This window comes from Rhinopithecus bieti, unplaced genomic scaffold (assembly GCF_001698545.2).
Source record: "Rhinopithecus bieti isolate Rb0 unplaced genomic scaffold, ASM169854v2 scaffold_9581, whole genome shotgun sequence".
In the NCBI taxonomy this organism is placed as follows: Eukaryota; Metazoa; Chordata; class Mammalia; order Primates; family Cercopithecidae; genus Rhinopithecus; species Rhinopithecus bieti.
Window position 1 is genome coordinate 3768724 of NW_016806413.1, and position 12457 is coordinate 3781180.

General features: G+C 45.5%; 1 protein-coding gene across 5 annotated transcripts in view; it reads right to left on the reverse strand.

Annotated features, from left to right (window-relative positions):
* ACKR2 (atypical chemokine receptor 2) overlaps window positions 1-12457 on the reverse strand; it is a 66305-nt gene that overhangs the window by 4507 nt on the left and 49341 nt on the right. The window contains exons 1-2 of one of the 5 annotated variants that reach the window (XM_017876348.1): window positions 9123-9947; window positions 8731-8879 (exon numbers count right to left, since the gene is read on the reverse strand). The exons of 2 other annotated variants lie outside the window; for them this stretch is intronic. The gene's annotated coding sequence lies outside the window, so the exon portion shown is untranslated. Of the gene's footprint in view, window positions 1-8730; window positions 8883-9122; window positions 9948-12457 lie in introns of those variants that run through there. 2 more of the 5 variants (XM_017876349.1, XM_017876350.1) reach the window with 2 other exon arrangements.

Sequence of the window (12457 nt, forward strand, 5' to 3'; positions counted from 1 at the left end):
TTTGCTTGGTAAATATTCCTCCATCCCTTTATTTTGAGCCTATGTGTGTCTTTGAATGTAAGGTGGGTCTCCTGAATACAGCACACCGATGGGTCTTGACTCTATCCAATTTGCCAGTCTGTATCTTCTAATTGGGGCATTTAGCCTGTTTACATTTAAGGTTATTATTGTTATGTGTGAATTTGATCCTGTCATTATGATGTTAGCTGGTTATTTTGCCCATTAGTTGATGCAGTTTCTTCATAGGTGTCGATGGTCTTTACAATTTGGTATGTTTTTGCAGTGGCTGGTACCAGTTTGTCCTTTCCATGTTTAGTGCTTCCTTCAGGAGCTCTTGTAAGGCAGGCCTGGTTGTGACAAAATCTCTCAGCATTTGCTTGTCTGTAAAGATTTTATTGCTCCTTCACGCATGAAGCTTAGTTTGGCTGGATATGAAATTCTGGATTGAAACTTCTTCTCTTTAAGAATGTTAAATATTGGACTCCCACTCTCTTCTGGCCTGTAGGGTTTCTGCAGAGAGATCCGATGTTACTCTGATGGGCTTCCCTTTGTGGGTAACCCAACCTGTCTCTCTGGCTGCCCTTAACATTTTTTCCTTCATTTCAACCTTGGTGAATCTGAAAATGATGTGTCTTGGGGTTGCTCTTCTCGAGGAGTACCTTTGCAGTGTTCTCTGTATTTCCTGAATTTGAATGTTGACCTGCCTTGCTAGGTTGGAGAATTTCTCCTGGGTAATATCCTGAAGAATGTTTTCCAACTTGGTTCCATTCTCTCTGTCACTTTCAGGTACACCAATCAAATGTAGATTTGGTCTTTTCACATAGTCTCCATATTTCTTGGAGGCTTTGTTCATTCCTTCATATTCTCTTTTCTCTAATATTGTTTTCACACTTTATTTCATTAAGTTGATCTTAAATCTCTGATATCCTTTCTTCCGCTTGATTGATTCAGCTATTGATCCTTGTGTATGCTTCACGAAGTTCTTGTGCTGTGTTTTTCAGCTCCATCAGGTCATTTATATTCTTCTCTAAACTGGTCATTCTAGTTAGCAATTCCTCTAACCTTTTTTCAAGGTTCTTAGCTTCCTTGCATTGGGTTAGAACATGCTCCTTTAGCTCAGATGAGTTTGTTATTACACACCTACTGAAGCCTACTTCTGTCAATTCGTCAAACTCATTCTCCATCCAGTTTTGTTCCCTTGCTAGTGAGGAGTTGTGATCATTTGGAGGAGAAGAGGCATTCTGGTTTTTTGAATTTTTAGCCTTTTTGCACTGGTTTTTCCTCATCTTCGTGGATTTATCTACCTTTGGTCTTTGATGTTGGTGGCCTTCAGATGGGGTTTCTGTGTGGATGTATTTTTGTTGATGCTGTTCCTTTCTGTTTGTTAGTTTTCCTTCTAACAGTCAGGTCCCTTTGCTGCAGGTCTGCTGGAGTTTGCTGGAGGTCCACTCCAGACCCTGTTTGCCTGGGTGTCACTAGCAGAGGCTGCAGAATGGCAAATATTGCTGCCTGTTTCTTTCTCTGGAAGCTTCATCCCAGAGGGGCACCCACCAGATGCCAGCCAGAGCTCTCCTGTGTGAGGTATCTGTCAACCCCTGCTGGGAAGTATCTCCCATTGAGGAGGCACAGGGGTCAGGGACCCACTTGAGGAAGCAGTCTGTCCCTTAGCAGAGCTCAAGTGCTGTGCTGGGAGATCCACTGCTCTCTTCAGAGCCAGCAGGCAGGAACATTTAAGTCTGCTGAAGCTGCGCCCATAGCCACCCCTCCCCCCAGGTGCTCTGTCCCAGGGAAATGGGAGTTTTATCTATAAGCCCCTGATTGGGGCTGCTGCCTTTCTTTCAGAGATGCCCTGCCCAGAGAGGAGGAATCTAGAGAGGGAGCCTGGCTACAGTGGCTTTGCCAAGCTGCAGTGGGCTCTGCCCAGTTCGAACTTCCCAGTGGCTTTGTTTACAATGTGAGGGGAAAACCACCTACTCTAGCCTCAGTAATGGCAGATGCCCATGGGGCTTGTTTTATCCATAAATGTCCAATGCATCCACCCTGGCTTTGGGTTTTCTTTACTCCTGTCACCTGAGGATTCCCCTTGCTTTTTGAGAGTTTTTAAATATTTTATTTGTAAATAGTTTCATATCAATATTTTCTTTTCTTTCTTTTTTTTCTTTTCTTTTTTTTTTTTTTTTTTTTTTTTTTTTTTTTTTTTTTTTTTTTTTTTTTGAGATGGAGTGTCGCTCTGTCACCCAGGCTGGAGTGCAGTGGTGCAATTTCGGCTCATTGCAAGCTCCATCTCCTAGGTTCAGGCCATTTACCTGCCTCAGCCTCCCGGCCATTCACCTGCCTCAGCCTCCCGAGTAGCTGGAACTACAGGCACCCACCACCACGCCCAGCTAATTTTTTGTATTTTTAGTAGAGAGGGGTTTCACCATGTTAGCCAGGATGGTCTCGATCTCCTGACCTCATGATCCGCCCGCCTCGGCCTTCCAAAGTGCTGGGATTACAGGCATGAGCCACCGCGCCTTGCCTCATATAATATTTTCAATGACAAATATTTAATATTTTAAATATTTTATCCAGTATTTCTGTTTGTAGCAGAAAGGTGTGATCCATCATGTTGATGGGCTCAGAACCTACTAAACTTTTCTACCTCTCAGTTTCCTCATCTTTAAAATGAAAATAATAACTGTGCCTATCTTGTGATGTTCTTGTTATGCTTAAATGTGATAATACATGCAGAGCACTTTAAGTTTTACAAAACTGACTGGAACATAGCAAGCATGCAATAAATGCGAGCTTAAATTATTGCTTTGCCCAGAACTGAGTTCATCATTTCCCCACCAGCCCCTTTCTTCTTTCCTAGGCCTATCTAACTGAATGACTCCACCAACTATTCAGTCACCTAAGACTGAAACATGGGATATCTTGCAGATTCTTTCCTCCTAACCCTCACAACCACCCTGTGAGTCTCTCCTCTTGAATCGGCCCACTTGTCTCTAAGTCCTATAAAAATATGTACATGACACTCTTTTAATGAAATTAAGACAAATGAAACAAAACATATATACTTTTGAAGGAGTACAAATAGATAACAGGAAGACATAGGAATGAGAGGCACCAAATTCAAGATGGCAGGTGCCTGGGCAGAAGCCAGCAGCATGGGATTGGGATGGAGCATGGAGATGGGATGAGTCACTGTCCACGGTCAAGTGTCATCTAAGGCAGTGACATCCCAGAATTGTATTGCTTTGTTTAAAATAATTTTTTGATGAGAGCTTCACATAAACCAGTGATACAAGTATGTCATGAACTAAGAATTAGGCTCAAATCTGTAGTGTGTTCCAGGAGAAAGAGAGGTGAAGACAGACTTCATGTTGAACAAAGAGCACTCACCAATGGGGAAGGGGGCTTGAGGAGGAAAGAGGAAGGAGATAAAAAGGAATCTGTGGCCCAAGCAGGCAATTGTGAAGAGCCACTGAAGAGGGGCCTGTAGATTACTGAGGGTCATGGGCCACAAACTGAGAAATGCAAATCAGCTCTACCCCATACTTCTGGATTTTATTTTTTAATATTTTACTTGCATGAGCTTGAACTTTTAATATGTTCAATGCCCCTTGTATTTATTCTGTAAATTATTTATTCTTTTAATGGGTGGGATGCTCATTTTATGAGGTCTTATAATAGTGAGGATGTTAACTTTTTTCATATATGTTGCAAACATTTTCCTTAGCCCTTTCTGATAAAAGTTTTATCCCCTTTTTTCAGGCAGACTTCGAAATAAATGTTGACTTGGGTCCTCAGTTGGCCCAAAGTATCTGTGATACCATGGTCTCATGGCTGGTGGAACAATTCAGTGCTACTAAAGCAGAACCTCTTCTGAGGGAGTCCTGGAGTCCTCCCACTCTGTGAGCCTCTGCCCCACCCTTGGGCTCCTATCCAATGGCATCTGGACCAGATGCTGTGGAAACCACACATGACCTGTCCCCACCCCAGGAGCTCAGCCTGAGTGGCTTTATCTAAGGCCCAGCTCTGTTCCTGATCAACCTCAGGAACTTTACCCAGTGCCCTTTTTTTTTTTTTTTTTTTTTTTTTTTTTTTTTGCTGGTCTTCCTGTCCTCTCCTCTGCACCAGGGGCCTCCTGGCCTTCAACTCCTCCCTTTTCTGGGCAGCAGTAAGGACACTCCTAGCATATGGCTGGAGCTGGGAGCCTGTGAGCTGCTGCTGCAGAAGGAAGATGTGAGGAGTGTACTCGGGCCTTATCAGGGCTTATTACTCAGGAGGTGACATTGATTAAACACCAGATTTTCTGAGCTGCTGACATGGACCTTGATCTTGACTTGATTTCTCAAAGCCCTCTGACTTTTGTTTCAGCAAACAACCAAGTCTGATGAATGTTTCAATCAAAGCCAGAGGTCAGAGTCAGCAGACCCTGCTAGTCCAAGCCACCTTTGTTCTCCCTCTACATGGAACACTCTATCCCCTTCCCACTCAAGGTCTTTAGCCTCCTGATCTTTCACTCTGGGAATCTTTTCAAGTCATGCTCACTTCTGGAGCAACCATCCTCCTATCACTTTCATCAGTAAAGACAACAAAAATGACAACAGCAATCAGGCCTTTACCCTCCTGATCTCTCACTCTGGGAATCTTTCCAGGTCATCCTCACCTATGGAGCAACCATCCTCCTATCACTTTCATCAATAATGCCAACAACAGTGGTAACAGCAAGTAGGCCTTTACCCCTGATCTTTGACTCTGGGAATCTTTCCAGGTCTCCCTCACCTCTGGAGCAACCATCCCCTCCTATCACTTTCATCAGTAATCCCAACAATGACAGCAGCAGTCAGCACTCCCATATGCATGTTACAGCTGACCGGGCACCTTCATATGCACTGCCGTAGCCTTGTAAGGCAAATCAGGAAGGAACCATCAGCCCCATTTAATCCAGGAGCAAAGCAACTTTACCAGGGTCACACAGGAAGTCACTAGCCAAGCTGCATCTGAAATCCAGGCACATGGTGCCTTGTCCCTGGTCCCACCTCATCCTTGAAGGCTGGGCACAGTGGCTCATGCTTGTAATTCCAGCACTTTGGGAGGCCGAGGTGGGTGGATCACCTGAGGTCAGGAGTTTGAGACCAGCCTGGTCAACATTGCAAAACCCCGTCTCTACTGAAAATACAAAATTAGCCCGGCGTGGTGGCAGGTGCCTGTAATCCCAGCTACTTGGGAGGCTGAGGCAGGAGAATCACTTGAACCCGGGAGGCAGAGGTTGCAGTGAGCTGAGATCACACCACTGCACTCTAGCCTGGGCAACAAGAGTGAAACTCCGTCTCAAAGAAAAAAAAAGAAAAAAAGAGAAAGTTGTGATTGAGTCTTTGCTGGTTGTCCAGGATCTTACCCTCACTGGGAGATATCCAGGGCTCCCCTCCCTTAGGTCTCTCAGGAAAGTCACAGTTGAGGCAACAAGAGGAAGGATATTGTGACAAGGATGCAGCCATGTTAGTTGGGCTCATTCTATGAGTTGAACACTCACATGTAATTTTCTCACCTTATCTTCACCATAGTTCTGGGAAGCAAAGTGAGTATAATCCCTACTTTCCAGATAAAGAAACAGGTGTGGAGAGGTGAAGCCCAATTGTCCACAGCCTCAGATTAGCAAATGGGGGGCCGGGGATTGGATGGCCCTCAAAATGTGAGGTGGAAGTGATGACCCCATCCTCCCCACACTCCCTTTCAAAATGGATCAAACTTAAATTCGAAGGTTGAGGTTCCGACAGTGGGACTTCTGGCCTCAGCAACTACTGGCAGGAAGGTTCAAAGCCAGTGGTGTGCTGAGAGCCAGTCATGGCATCTGAGAGGCATTAAACAAATGATCATGGAATTAACCAACTCTGCGTTCAGTGATGTTAAGTTGGTAATTTGAAACTGGGAATATTTATACCATGACAAAAGCTATAAATCAAGGCTTTCCTCTCCTCTGCCATCCTACCTCCCCTGTGCCCCCAGCCCAGAGCTGGTTGTCAAACCTTCACCAGCACTCCCCTGATCAGGCCCCACACAGCTTGACCAAACCCTGCTTGACTCACTGAACCCTCTTTTGTGTCTCCCACATCTCCCCTCTTCCACCTTAAACATCAATTTCACGACCACCCTCCCCACAGCCAAGAAGCCTATGGACAGGGTCACATGTAGGTCCCTCAGGTGCTGAAAGCACACCCATGCTGAGTGTACTGTTCACAGTGCAGCTGATTCAGCAAGCAAGCTGATCACATAAACAAGATTGAATGTGATCTCCAGAGGCCACACCAGCCTTTGAAATATGAAACCAAGGATATCATTTGAGATCACTTCTAGTGGAAAATACTTTTGCTGGCTTCCTTTGAATGTGGAAATCATATCCTCCTTTAAAATACAATCTAGAGTAAGGGCTTTAAATGTATTAACTTATTTAATCCTCACATTTACCTGATAGAAGTAAATACTATTATTAGCCCCGTTTTAGAGCTGAGGATACTAACACACAGGGAAGTTAGAGAACTGGTCCAAGATCACAGAGCAATTGAGTAGTAGAGCCAGGATTTGAAACCGGGCGTCCATGCTCTTAAATGCTAGGTTACAATACAACTCAAAGAAAATAGTAAGCACAGCCAGGTGCAGTGGCATGCACCTCTAGTCCCAGCTACTTGGGAGGCTGAGATTGGTGGATTCCTTGAGCCCAGGAGTTTGATACCAGCATAGGCAACATAGCGAGACCCTGTCTCAAAAAAATAACAGTAATAACAACTAGGTTGTAGATCCCCTCACCTGGGCTTTATATGTAATAATGCACTGACTTCTCACAATAACCTTATAAAATGGGCCCCATTTTACAGATGAGGAACTGAGACTCAGAGAAGGGGAGTAACGTGCCCAAGGACACACAGCAAGTATACGGCAGAACTGGAAACCAAGTTCCTGCAGCTGGCTCCAGAGCTGGAGCCCCAAATCACACACTGGGAGTTCAGCCTGTGTGCGCCCCTTCCTCGGGCTTGCAGGATGAACAGCTACCTTCTGGACGGTCTGCATGGGAAGCATATTTGGATCGTGATTTATAAAACACAATGAAGATAATAAAAACCAGTCCTGACACTTACACAGGGCTTTGTGTTTCCATATACCCTTTTTTTTTTTTATCCCAGTCATTGCTGTGTCTTCCTGGCTCCCTCATGAAGGGGTGAACAGGTATCGCCTCTCTGGTTTCCCAGGAACTCCAGGGCCACACTGCAAGGCAGACACAGCTGGCCAGAGGAATCAGCTGGCCTCTGATTGCAGACCACTGCATGCTCTCTCTCCTTACTTTTTTAACATGTTATTTTTTTCCTGATTACCATAATAATATATATTCAATGTAAAATGTAGAAATACAGCGGAAAAATAAGAAAGAGGCCAAAAAACAAAAGTCCTCTGTGATGCTACCATTGCAAAAATAACCCACAGGAACATCTTAGTGTATCCTGTTTGCTTTCATGCTCAGAGTCACGTCTGGTACACCAGATTACACAAAGTCTGGCTGGAAGGGAGTGGCCTTATCCATTCCTCAGCAGGGCAGGAGTCCCCTTGCAGCCTCCAGCTAGAAATAGCTCCTGAGATATGTGAGGCCCGCCTGCTCCCCACGCTCCCTGGGATCCCACATCACTTACTGTTTCCTGGCCTGGTCAGGAAATAGAGATGTTTGTGACGTGTATAAAATCACAAGAGTAACCCTCCTCCCAAAGCTTATTTCAGCTAACAAAAAGTAAGCACTTTTAGAGCCTGACCCTTCAAGGAGCTGCTGCTGCAGAAGGTGAGACTTTCATGTCTTTCCCAGAATGTTTTTTGATGTTTTGTTTTTTGCCTCTCTCCTTGTTGCCTGAAATGTCCCCGTGAGAACAACTTGCGTGTGTATTTCAGCATGAAAATGAAACCCCACCATCCCCAGAAAGGGCAGGACACTCAGCATGGTAGAATAGACAGAATAGGCAAGGGTAGAACAGACAGAATACAGCTTGACTCACTTCTTAATGGCTGTGCAACTCTGAGCTCATAATTTAACCTCTCTGAGCCTTAACTTTCTCACCTATAATATGCCTCCCTTGCAGGGTTATTATGATAAACTAAGGGCCTGGCATATATTATTGGTTCTCTTCCAGCCCCTAAAATGAATAAATTCGCTGATTAAATGACACTTGATTCAGGCTGGGATGCATGGGAGGGGATCCAGGGGCTATTTGAATCTGGAACTGTTTTGGGCAGAAGGAAGGGGCCAAGAATTTGGGAAAGGAGGAGGACGGGGAGAGGGTGGACATGTGCAAAAGAAGAGACCACAGAGCTGTGAAACTTTGGCCCTGGGAGAGAGGCCCTTAAAGACCATCTCATCTGCCCCATTATCTTACAGCTGGGAACACTGAGGCCCAGAGATGGAAAGGAATGCCTGAGCTCCCCCAGCCAGGTTGGAGAACCAACTCTCAGGGGTTTTCAGAATCTGCAAAGCATATTCTCAGAGCCAGAGTCAAGGAGGGGAAAGAGGTCAGAAGACCCATCACTCTCAAGGTGCTGGAAACAATTGCTCCAACAGCTGCCCTGGAGAGAAAGCTCTGCACTGACTTAGCACCTTCCTCTTCCCAGCACCTGTGCCCACTCCCCAAGCCACCGGGTTCAGTCTCTCCCTGTGGCCCCTGGGCTGTCCCACCGCCACCCTCCACCCCAAGTGTGGCTATAACCTACCGGAGCCAGAATGACTTGCTTGGGAAGGTCCACCACAAGCCTGAAAGGAGAGAGCAGTGCCCAGGTGCCTCTTCCTCAGGGAAATGCAGAGAGAGTGTAATTCCTCTCCATGTACTCATCCCCTCTCTGGACAGCAGCCTGCGTATATCCTGCTTTCAACCGGAAAAAAAAAAAAAATCCCTTTGCCTTTGCCCCAGCCCTCATCTCAGCTGCATAGCCGTGAGCTATTTCTCTCATTGATAAGAGTCAAGCTCAGATGACCTCCCACCCTATAAAAGAGCATCCCCCAAAGACAGTGTTTGGAAAGCATGTATCCCCTCTCTGGAATGATTCCCTGGTAGCTGGGCCAAGTCCACTAACAGCCCATCCCAGACGTCCAGGCTTTTGCTTACCCTGTGTCTACCTGAAGAGCCTTCCCAACATCACCTTCAGAGATCCTGCCTCCAGCTTCTTCATCCTGGATACCTTCTCAGCAAGATCTCACTCCCATTCTGCCCCAGTTCTAAACTCCACCCAATCTCTTTCTCTGGCCATAACTCCCACTAAGCAGGGCTGTGTCTGCTACACCCACTGTGTCACCAATAGTTTCATCTCCCAGACTTTCCTAATCATCTTCCCTCTTTCCTTCCCTTCTCCCTGACTCCCCTTCATAGCATCTCTGTATGGTTAGCCTCTTGTTTAACTATCTGTTCCCCTGCTGGGTCAGGAGCTCTCAGGGGAAGGACCATATCAGACCCACCAACCAGAGCCCAGGGACAGGCCAGAGACTGAATGAGTGAGTGAATGAATGACTGTGGATATATGATGCATTGCCTGCCACATGCTTAGCAGTATGGGGGCTCGCCTTCCCAGCACAACATCTGTGGTCCAGGATCAGTATCTCAGCCGCCCTCACCTCCAGTCCCACTGCCCCCTTGATACACAGCAAGTGCTTGGTGAATGCCTGTTGTCTTCACCTGAACTGAGCAATAATAGAGCAGTAGTGTCAGGTGGTTAAAGGCATGGCATTGGAGTCACACACAGCTGGGCTTGGACCTGGCTCTGCATTTACTGGCTGTGTGACCTAGAGATGGTGCCTTCACCTCTCTGGGCCTCGGTTTTTGCATCTTTATTGGGGATAGGGATAGTCCCTCAGACAGGCGTCAGAGAATGGAATGTCCCAAGAAGACGGATATGGACTTAGACATTTGCCTTTCTCTGGGGTCCACAGGCTACCAAGAATGGACATTAAGACTGTGATGGGTTTTTACTCAGGCAGAGGGAAGCAGGGGACCTTTCAAGTGGGGCCTCCGAGTTTCTCTAGGCCAAACACTAGTTTCCAATAGAGAGACCCAAGGTGCTGCCCAACAAGAGCCACAGGGTCCTGGGTCCCTCCCACAGAGCAGCTAAGTTGTAGGACCTGGGCTCCTTCTTTATTCTCCCTCACCTCCCCTCTTTTGTACATCCTTATTTTAAAATTATTTTTAGACTTGCAAAATAAAGCACAAGATTCCTGGACACCTGACTGTCAGCTTCCCCTAATATTAGCATCAGTCAAATTAAGTTTAGCCTAAGGCTAAACATATCTTTTTATATACTTTTAATATATATAACATGTATTTTATACATTTAATATATAAAACTTACATATTTAAAGTTTGGCCTAAAGGTTTCTCCACACATAATGAACTGTAACCAAACTGAATGTGTAAACAGGCTATAACCTATTATTGTGCCAATTACAGAGTTTCAGCCCATCACATGTGGCCAACCATTCAAACTGTGTTCAAATAAGGCAAACGCCAAGCTGTAACCAATCCAGCTGTTTGTCCCTCACTTCCATTTTCTGTCCATCACTTTCCTTTTCTGTCCACAAGTCTTCTTCCACATGCAGCAGCACCCAAGTTTCTCTGAACCTAATCTAGTTTGGGAGGCTGCCTGATTCTCAAATTGTTCTTTGCTCAATTAAACTCTGTTTAGTTTGCCTACAGTTTTACTTTTTTTTTTTTTTTTTTTTTTTTTTTGAGACAGGGCCTCACTCTATTGCCCAGGCTGGAGTGCAATGCTGTGAGCTTGGCCTCGGCTCACTGCAACCTGTGCCTCCTAGGTTCAAGCGACTCTCCTACCTCAACCTCCTGAGTAGCTGGGATTACAGGTGCCTGCCACTACGCCCGGCTAATCTTCGTATTTTTAATAGAAGCAAGGTTTCACCATGTTGGCCAAGATGGTCTCGCACTCCAGAGCTCAAGTGATCCTCCTGCCTCAGCCTCCCAAGGTGCTGGAATTCTAGGCGTGAGCCACAGTGGCCGGCCTCTCAGGTTTTACTTTTAACACATCTACATAAGCACAGTACTGAATAATAATCTAAGCCAGGAAATTAACATTGACACAATGCTATTGAGTAATCTACACATCTTATTAAAATTTCAACAGTTGTCCCTCCAATGTCCTTTCTCTGGCCCAGGATCTAAACCAGAATGCACTTGGTTCTTGTGTCTCCTTTGTCTCTTCATTCTGGGGCAGCTCCTCGGTCTTGCTTTGTCTTTCATGACCTTGACAGTTTTGAAGAGTGCTGGCCAGTCCATTTGTAGAATGTCCCTAAATTTCAGTATGGTGTTTCTTCAGGATTAGACTGAGGTTATGTATTTTGGGTAGGGACACCACGGAAGTGATCTTATGTCCTCAGTATACATATCAGAGGTACATAATTTCAAGATGTCTCTTTCCTGGTGATGTTAACTTTGATCACTTGAAAAACGTGGTATCTAACAAGTTTTTCCACTGTGAAATTACTCCTTACTCTTTTGTAGTTAATAAATATCTTGCTACTTTGAGACTATGCAAATATCCTATTTCTCTTCATGCTTTTGTCCACTAATTTTTGCATCCATTTATACCTGCCAACAATAATTATTACTGCGTTATTTTCCAAATGGTGATATACTATTTCCATCATTCTTTCTACATGTATTAATTAGAATTGTATTATAAGAAAGAGCTGGTCCTGACACAGTGTCTCTTGCCTGTAATCCCAGCACTTTGGGAGGCCAAGGCAGGTAGATGACTTGAGCCCCGGAGTTCGAGACTAGCCTGGGCAACATGGTGAAACCTTGTCTCTGCAAAACTACAAAATTAGCCAGGTGTGGTGGCATGCACCTGTAGTTTTAGCTACTTGGGGGGCTGAGTTGAGAGGATTGCTTGAGCCCGGGAGATGGAGGCTGCAGTGAGACAAGATTGTGCCACGCACTCCAGCATGGGCAACAGAGTGCAAAAAAAAATTTTTTTTGAAGAGTTGGACTTTCTTCTTATGTGTTTATATTAGTATGAACTCATGGGTATTTATTTTATTCTATTACTCCCATTATTTATCTTGCTGTTCAAATTGTCTCATCCTCTTTTAAAATATTTCAACCCATCTGTTTCCTGTTAAGCTGCTTTTCCTAATGAGATGTGACCCACGGCTAAGTCACTCCCTCAGTGTCACTCCCCAGCCATAGCACGTCAGACACTCTCTGGTATGCAGGGTAGGTTGTTGGGAGACCTCTGAGCCTTTGTGGGAGCAACCAGGTTTCCCGTTTCCCTGAAACTCACTGAGGCATCTTCCCAACAAGGGCCAGTCTTTTTCCTGGAATGGGCAGGTTGCAGTCAGAAGAGTCAGTCCTAACTCCACAGGCAAAGAGTTCCAGGAAGGGCTGAGCCTGGCCAGGTAGCCCCAGAACCATGCCCCTCCACCCCCCTCCGCGCCCCC